Raw genomic sequence first — 7,779 nt, 5'->3', positions numbered from 1 at the left:
TTGGAGATTGATTGTTAAGTATCTTGGTTAGTTTTAAGGTTATGTAACTGATGCTATGTTTTTTTTGACAATGAAGTACCTAAGCTCATTTGTGTTTATTTTTTGAATCAGACACTCCAGGCACCGTGGGTGGCATTGATGTACAGTACGATGGGGATGTCAATAAATCATTATTATTTGATGAAGCTAATAAGGAGAGCGAGGCCCCTCCAACAGGGAGGGCCTCTCCACAACCATTGTTTTCTGATATCCACAAGGAGAGTGAAGATGCTCCGCCAGGAGAATTACCTCCACTAGAGGTATCTGCTGTTGACAAGGCTCTTGAGGCAGAAATAAACGAGGGAGAGAAGGTGTCCCCCCAGCGAATGAGCTACTAACTTGTACATGTTAGCTTGCTTTTGTACTATATGTTAGAGATTGGTTGTTATGTCTATGTATTGGTTGTTAAGCTTTTTATTGTTTATACTCTGAATATTATCAGAAACAGGCACTCAACGCGAGGGCACTGGAAGGGAAATAACGCCGGCGGTTGAAGTCCCTTCTGCAGGTGATGGGGAGACGCAAACTTGTATAGGTTAGCAACTTTTTCACCATGTGTTTAGGCATCAGTTGTTAGGTTTACTATGAAATTGTTAAGTTTAGATAGAAGGGGCTATGTTTTCTTAATATTTATACTTCGAATGGGTTGTTTGGAATCAGACACTCTGCGGGAGGACACTGGGATGGAAATAAAGCAATCAGAGAATGCCCCTCCACCAGCAATAGAGACATCAACTGATGACGAAGATGCTCCTATTGTGTTTTCAAGAGCTTTGAATAAGAGAAAGAGGGGTGCAACGAGGGCACGCGGGAAGGTGGCCGCTGCTGCACCCCCTAAACGGAAGAGATGCAAAAGATCGGTGAAGCCTTCCAAGTGGGTAGTCACCCCTTACACTGAAGGGAAGAAGAAGAAAGAAAAAGACAACATAGGGGACAAGGCTATAATAGAAGTGGCTGGGGAGGAGGAAGCGCAGGTGCAGGAAAACAATGCAGAGTTGGCTCCTGCTCGGCTACAAAGTGACCCCCACTCTATCTGGGAAAAACACATGAGTTCCCCTATGAGTTCAGAAGAAGAAATGTACAGGAATAAGCTGAACGAGGGGATTCCCTTTCCAGCAGGCTTCGTCATCAAGTTTTTGGGCGACAAAGACACATTTGTACATAACTATAAGGTGTCAGCAGATGTTGTCGCGCTATTGACGGAAGAGGAGCAAAAAGCTCTTAACCATTTTTGCATTTGTAGATGTAACAAGTAAGTATTTACCTCACATCTCAAGTATATGTTTGTTGTTTAGTTTACGGGTTTGTTGTTATGGTTACCGGTTTTTTTGTTATGGTTATTGATTTGTTGTTTAGGTTAAGGGTTTTTTGTTATAGTTATTGATTTGTTGTTAAGGTTACGTGGTAGTTGTTAAGGATACGTGTTTGATGTTAAGGTTACTGGTTTTCTTGTTATGGTTACGGGTTTTTTTGTTATGGTTATTGATTTGTTGTTTAGGTTATGGGTTTTTCGTTATAGTTATTGAATTGTTGTTTAATTTGCGTGGTAGTTGTTAAGGATTCGGGTTTGATGTTATGTTCACGGGTGCTTAAGGCTTATGGTAGTTGTTAAGGAAACGTGTATGATGTTAAGGTTACGTGTTTGTTGTTATGGTTACGGGTTTTTTGTTATGGTTATTGATTTGTTATTTAGGTTAAGGGTTTTTCGTTATAGCTATTGAATTGTTGTTAAGGTTGCGTGATAGTTGTTAAGGATACGGGTTTGATGTTAAGGTTACTGGTTTGATGTTATGGTTACGGGTTCTTTGTTATGATTATTGATTTGTTGTTTAGGTTAAGTGTTTTTCGTTATAGTTATTGATTTGTTCTTGCTGCTAACTGTTAGTTGCTAACTATAATTTTTGTTTTGTCTCTGTTTGTAGTTTTATTACGACGGATCAACAGGGTCTATTACCCGGCTTGAGATCCTCAATATATTACGCGGTGGGCGACTGGATGATGCAGTAAGATTTTCGATTGGTATTTATTCATTAGCATATTTAACAATACTACTATTACTTACTTGTTGTCAACTTATTATAGCTTGTTGATACGCTGCTTAATTTAGCAGTATAAAATTCGGGGTGGTCCCTGTTTGGTTTAGTGTAAGTTTATGTCTGACGTGGCGTACTCCTACCTATCAGCACATAATCTATGTTAAAAGGAACCTGATCGGGTTAATTCTTTATTGCAGCACCAAATACACGTGCCGAAACCAGATTACCAAGAGCTGCATGATATCTACATCAAATAATTGGTTGATACATGGTGTACTAACCTCTTAGTTCCCATTGTCCAGGGCGATCATTGGCATCTACTGGAGTTTGATGTCGAAAATGATATTGCCAGGCATTACGACTCCTTGAAGGAGAGATCTGGACATTGGGAACATGTGCTCAAAATCGTCAAAGCCTTCAACTACATTAAAGCTGGCTTCAATGAGAACCAATTGCGCAGCGTATTCGACCCAATCAAAGTTCCATGCGAGGAGCAAAAGGGATCATAAGTTTGCCGGAACCCTTATTGGAATTCATTGTTGGAAACTGGTTGTTAAGGTTACGAATTTGTTGTTATGTTTTGATTGAAAGCAACAATGGTCTCAATGCTTCCTTATTTTTGTGTGTAGGTATGACTGTGGGATCTATGTCTACCAGTTCGTACAAGCGATTATTGAAGGTAGAGATGTCCTGCACGTCACGCCCGTAGAGCATAACACATGGGTGGTTCGTGCGAAGCTAGCAGCGTACTTACTGATTGAAGGCAGGAAGAGGAGAAAAGAGGTAGGAAAACTTGACGATGATGACGTTGAGATGTAGATTTTTTGTAAATGATATATTACAATTCTTTGTTGTTAATAACAATATACATGTAAATATTATAAGGTAAATATAAACAATATACATGTAAATATTATAAGGTTAATATCAAGGGATAACATTACCAGCAAACCCATGAGTTCAACAACAAAACCGTAACCTCACCAACAAACAGCAAAACTTAACAACATCGCAAGATTCTGCTAACTTGTGCTTCAAATGCAACCAAACTAAATTTGAAAAGATTTATGTATTTGTCCGCCAATAGTTTACGATATGCCAGATCCAAAAGGGATAACATTTAACAACAAACCCATGAGTTCAACAAAACCGTAACCTCATCAACAAACAGCAAAGCTTAACAACATCGTAAGATTCTGCTAACTTGTGCTTCAAATGCAACCAAACTATATTTGAAAAGATTTCTGTAAAAGATATATTACAATTCTTTGTTGTTAATAATAATATACATGTAACTATTATAAGGTTAATATCAAGGGATAACGTTAACAACAAACCCATGAGTTCAACAACAAAACCGTAACCTCACCAATAAACAACAAAGCTTAACAACATCGTAAGATTCTGCTAACTTGTGCTTCAAATGCAACCAAACTAAATTTGAAAAGATTTCTGTAAATGATATATTACAATTCTTTGTTAATAACAATAAACATGTAACTATTATAAGGTTAATATCAAGGGATAACATTAACAACAAACCCATGAGTTCAACAACAAAACCGTAACCTCACCAACAAACAGCAAAGCTTAACAACATCGCAAGATTCTGCTAACTTGTGCTTCAAATGCAACCAAACTAAATTTGAAAAGATTTCTGTATTTGTCCGCCAATAGTTTACGATATGCCAGATCCAAAAGGGATAACATTAACAACAAACCCATGAGTTCAACAACAAAACTGTAACCTCATCAACAAACACAAAAGCTTAACAACACACTACATTAGCAGAATCATATTAATAGGTAGTTAACAAGGCGTATCATCATCAAGTTAAGCAAAACATTTGGTAATTTACAATTAATGATAACCTAGGGGCCGACTGCTCCTCCCCCGCTCCCCTTGCTCGAAGCGTGATCGTGGTAGGAACCCCTGTCGCGAGGAAGGGTAGACGGCCCAACACCTTGGGCCTGGAGAAATCGTTGCCAGAGCTCTTTCTCCACCGTCATTTGCATGCCGTCCCAAGACACTTCAATCAATTCCGGGTCGGTGCGGGAAGGTTGCGGTTGCTGGATTTGAGGTTGGTCAACAGACATGTCGATGGGACCTTGCTCATTGTTTGCCTGCTGCTCACGGTCTCCACCTACAAGCTGAGTGACGACGAAACCTTCCATCAGACGAAGGTCCATGGGAGAGGTGTAACGAAACCTAATCCTCTTAGGGATATCTGAATATTCCCTAATCTCTAGCAGCACCCTGCAGTCTCTGAAGTTTTTCTTCGTGGTGACGTCAGCGGAGCAGTACACGCATTAGCTGATGCCCTCGAACAGTGATTGGAGGAACTCCCACTCCCAGAGGTGGTAGGGGAGATTGAAGAGGCGGACCCACGTAAACATGGGGAACGACAATGCTCTTAGCCTGAGGTCCTCCCGCCAAAGCCTGAATCTGCCCACGAAGGACCCAAGATTTACAGGACTGAGCTCGACGGCTTGATCTAGTAGCTCATCAGAGGGGAATTTAACCATGAACCTATTTATAGATACCCGCTTGATCTCATAGGTCCAATCTCAGACGTTGAAGCGATACCCTAGCATCTCTCTGAGCTCATCCAAAGATGGCAGACCCACCTCAATAGTGAGGAGAGCGAATGTAGAAAGCTCCTGAATGCTGCTAGCGATGTTATCTGGAACGGGGAGCAATCGTGGGGAGGCGTTTGCTACAAGACCATGAGGGCAATCCCAGGAGATATGCCCCGAGCCATGGCAATGTATACACGCGCTATCATCGTGAGACATGATCCTTCTGGTTTCGAAACGAAGGTCGTGTAGTTGTTAATGAGGCTGGGATGGGGAGAAAATGACAGTGATGGGAAAATTGATGACTTCGTCAAAATGTCTTGTCATGGATACAGGGGAAGGGATGGGGGTTAATTAAAGCGTAGTGGCTGGGAATAGCGAGGAGACAGATGATAATACTGGCTGTCTTGGAAACATAATCTACTATGGACGCATTTAATACAGAGAGAAACCCACTAACTTTTTCCTTGATCACCTTGGCAACTAAAAGGCTAAAGTTGACAAGAGAGCGCTAACCTTAGCTAACAATCCATAAGCTTGACAACAGAGCGCTAACTTTAGCAACCTATCCATAACCTTGACAACCAGTACATAACCTTGATAACCAGACCATGGTCTTAACAAAAAAACTATAAGCTCAACAATACAACCTTGTATAATGCCACGTCCTTCTTTACAGTCATGCTACAACCTTAACAACCAAAAAATTAGCTTATCAACAGACAAATAAGCCTAACAACAGAGCTAAACGTTACAACGGGGAGCTAACGTTAGCTAACATTCCATAGTTTTGACAACAGATAGCTAACCTTAACAGCCAATACATAAGCTTGACAGCAGAGATCTAACCTTAACAACAGGGTGCTAAACCTATTAATAACCAATCCATAAGCTTGACAACCAGCACATAACCTTGACAGCCAGTCCACGATCTTAACAACAAAACCATAAGCTCAACAATTCAACCCCGTGATCTTCTCAACCAATAAGCCTAACAACAGAGCTAAACGTTACAACAAGGAGCTAATGTTAGCTACGATTCCACAAGTTTAACAACAGATAGCTAACCTTAGCAACCAATACATAAGCTTGACAACAGAGCGCTAACTTTAACAACCAATCAATAAGCTTGACAACAGGTCGTTAACCTTAGCAAACAATCCATAAAATTAACAACCAATAAATAACCATTTCAGCCAGTCCTTCTTTAACTACAAAACAATAAGCTCAACAATACAACAATGTATCCTGACACGTCTTTACAATCTTGCTTACAACCCTACCAAAAAAATAAAAGCTTAACAGCCACGCAGTGATCTTAACAAAACACTGAACTTTGTATTTGACAACCTTGTATCAGCCACGTCCTTCTTTACCGTCATTCTTAACATAGAAAAAATAAGCTTATCAACAATCCCGTGATCTTCTCAACAATTCCCTAAGTTCCGTCATTCTTAACATAGAAAAAATAAGCTTATCAACAATCCCGTGATCTTCTCAACAATTCCCTAAGTTTAACAATTCCCATGTGATTCATGCATGACCAATAAATAAGCCAAACAACAGAGCTAAACGCCGCAACAACAAGGTGCTAACCTTAGCAACCATCCTATAAGCTTGGCAACAGAGCGCTAACCTTAGCAACCAATATATAAGCTTGTAAATACAACGCCAAACTTCACAATAAACACGTAAACTTAACAAAACACCAATAAAGGTGACAGTGAGTCCATAATATTTCTTGATAAATCGTTAAACTTTAACAAAACACCCTGTATCAAAAGATAATTTCCTTTGCAATCATGCTACAACCTTAAACAAATAAGCTTATCAACAACCCCATAAACTAAACAAATAAGCTTGAATACACGATGACAACTGCATGTATTACCATTGCCTCTGCTCTAAGTTCCATAACCGTGCGTGAATATAACTGTCTCCCTTCAATGATCTTGTACAATAACAAGATAGTTAAGATTGATAGGTGCGTGGAATACAATAAATTCAGCTGGATCAATGTGTGAATCACCTAGGAAGGCATGCGAATGCTGGTGGAGATAGTCTTCTAGCTTACGGTTACACTATATAGCTATACAGTGTTAACGTAAGCCAGAGGACTATATCCACCAGCATTCGCATGCCTTCCCATGTGATTCACGCATGACCCATCTGAATTGATTGTATTCCACGCACCTATCAATGTTAACTATCTTTTTATTGTACAAGCTCATTGAAGAGAGCCACATGCATTCACCCACAGCTAATGGAACTAAGAGCAAACACATTAGGGGATAACGTCTTCATCAGCGTGGGGGTTACCCAAGATCTTCATCAGTGTGCGCAAACCACGTCGCCATGACCTTCATCGGCGTGAGGACTAGCGTTGATCTTCTGGTTTTAATGGCGAAAGGAGAACTTGAAGGTTTTGGGGAGAGGGTAGCTTTTTTCAGATTAAATATACGGGGTCAACAGAGAATAAATGATAGGGGAGATCGAGGAAAGATTGCGTCGAAAAGGATACCTGCGCTATCATGTAGCTGAACAGGCGAAGGGATGGTGATGTTGCCGTGTGGAATGTGGAGATAGGTAGGTGTTCAGGTTATATTAACTCTCCTCCTTGGGAACTAGGAGGAACATTGAATGTAGTAGCAGAGAATATACGCCGCTGACCGTGATAGCCAAGCGCAAGTGAATAACAGTAAGGACCTCTCTACAAGAGGGCGCTAACCTTAGCAACCAATACATAAGCTTGGCAACAGAGCGCTAACCTTATCAACCAGTCCATAAGCTTGACAACATGACTCTAACCTTAGCAACCAGTCCATAAGCTTGACAACCAGCACATAACCTTGAAAGCCAATCCATGATCTTTAATAACAAAGCCATAATATGAACAATACAACCCCGTGATCTTCTTAACCTATAAGCCTAGCAACAGAGCTAAGCATTACAACAAGGTGCTAATGTTAGCCACCAATCCATAAGTTCAACAACAGAGATCTAACATTAGCAACCAATACATAAGCTTGGCAACAGAGCGCTAACCTTATCAACCAGTCCATAAGCTTGACAACAGGGCTCTAACCTTAGCAACCAGTCCATAAGCTTGACAACTAGCACATAGCCT

Source organism: Asparagus officinalis, chromosome 8, assembly GCF_001876935.1.
Source record: "Asparagus officinalis chromosome 8, Aspof.V1, whole genome shotgun sequence".
Taxonomy (NCBI): domain Eukaryota; kingdom Viridiplantae; phylum Streptophyta; class Magnoliopsida; order Asparagales; family Asparagaceae; genus Asparagus; species Asparagus officinalis.
The sequence above is the reverse complement of the archived record's forward strand: the minus strand, read 5'-3'. Positions refer to the sequence as shown.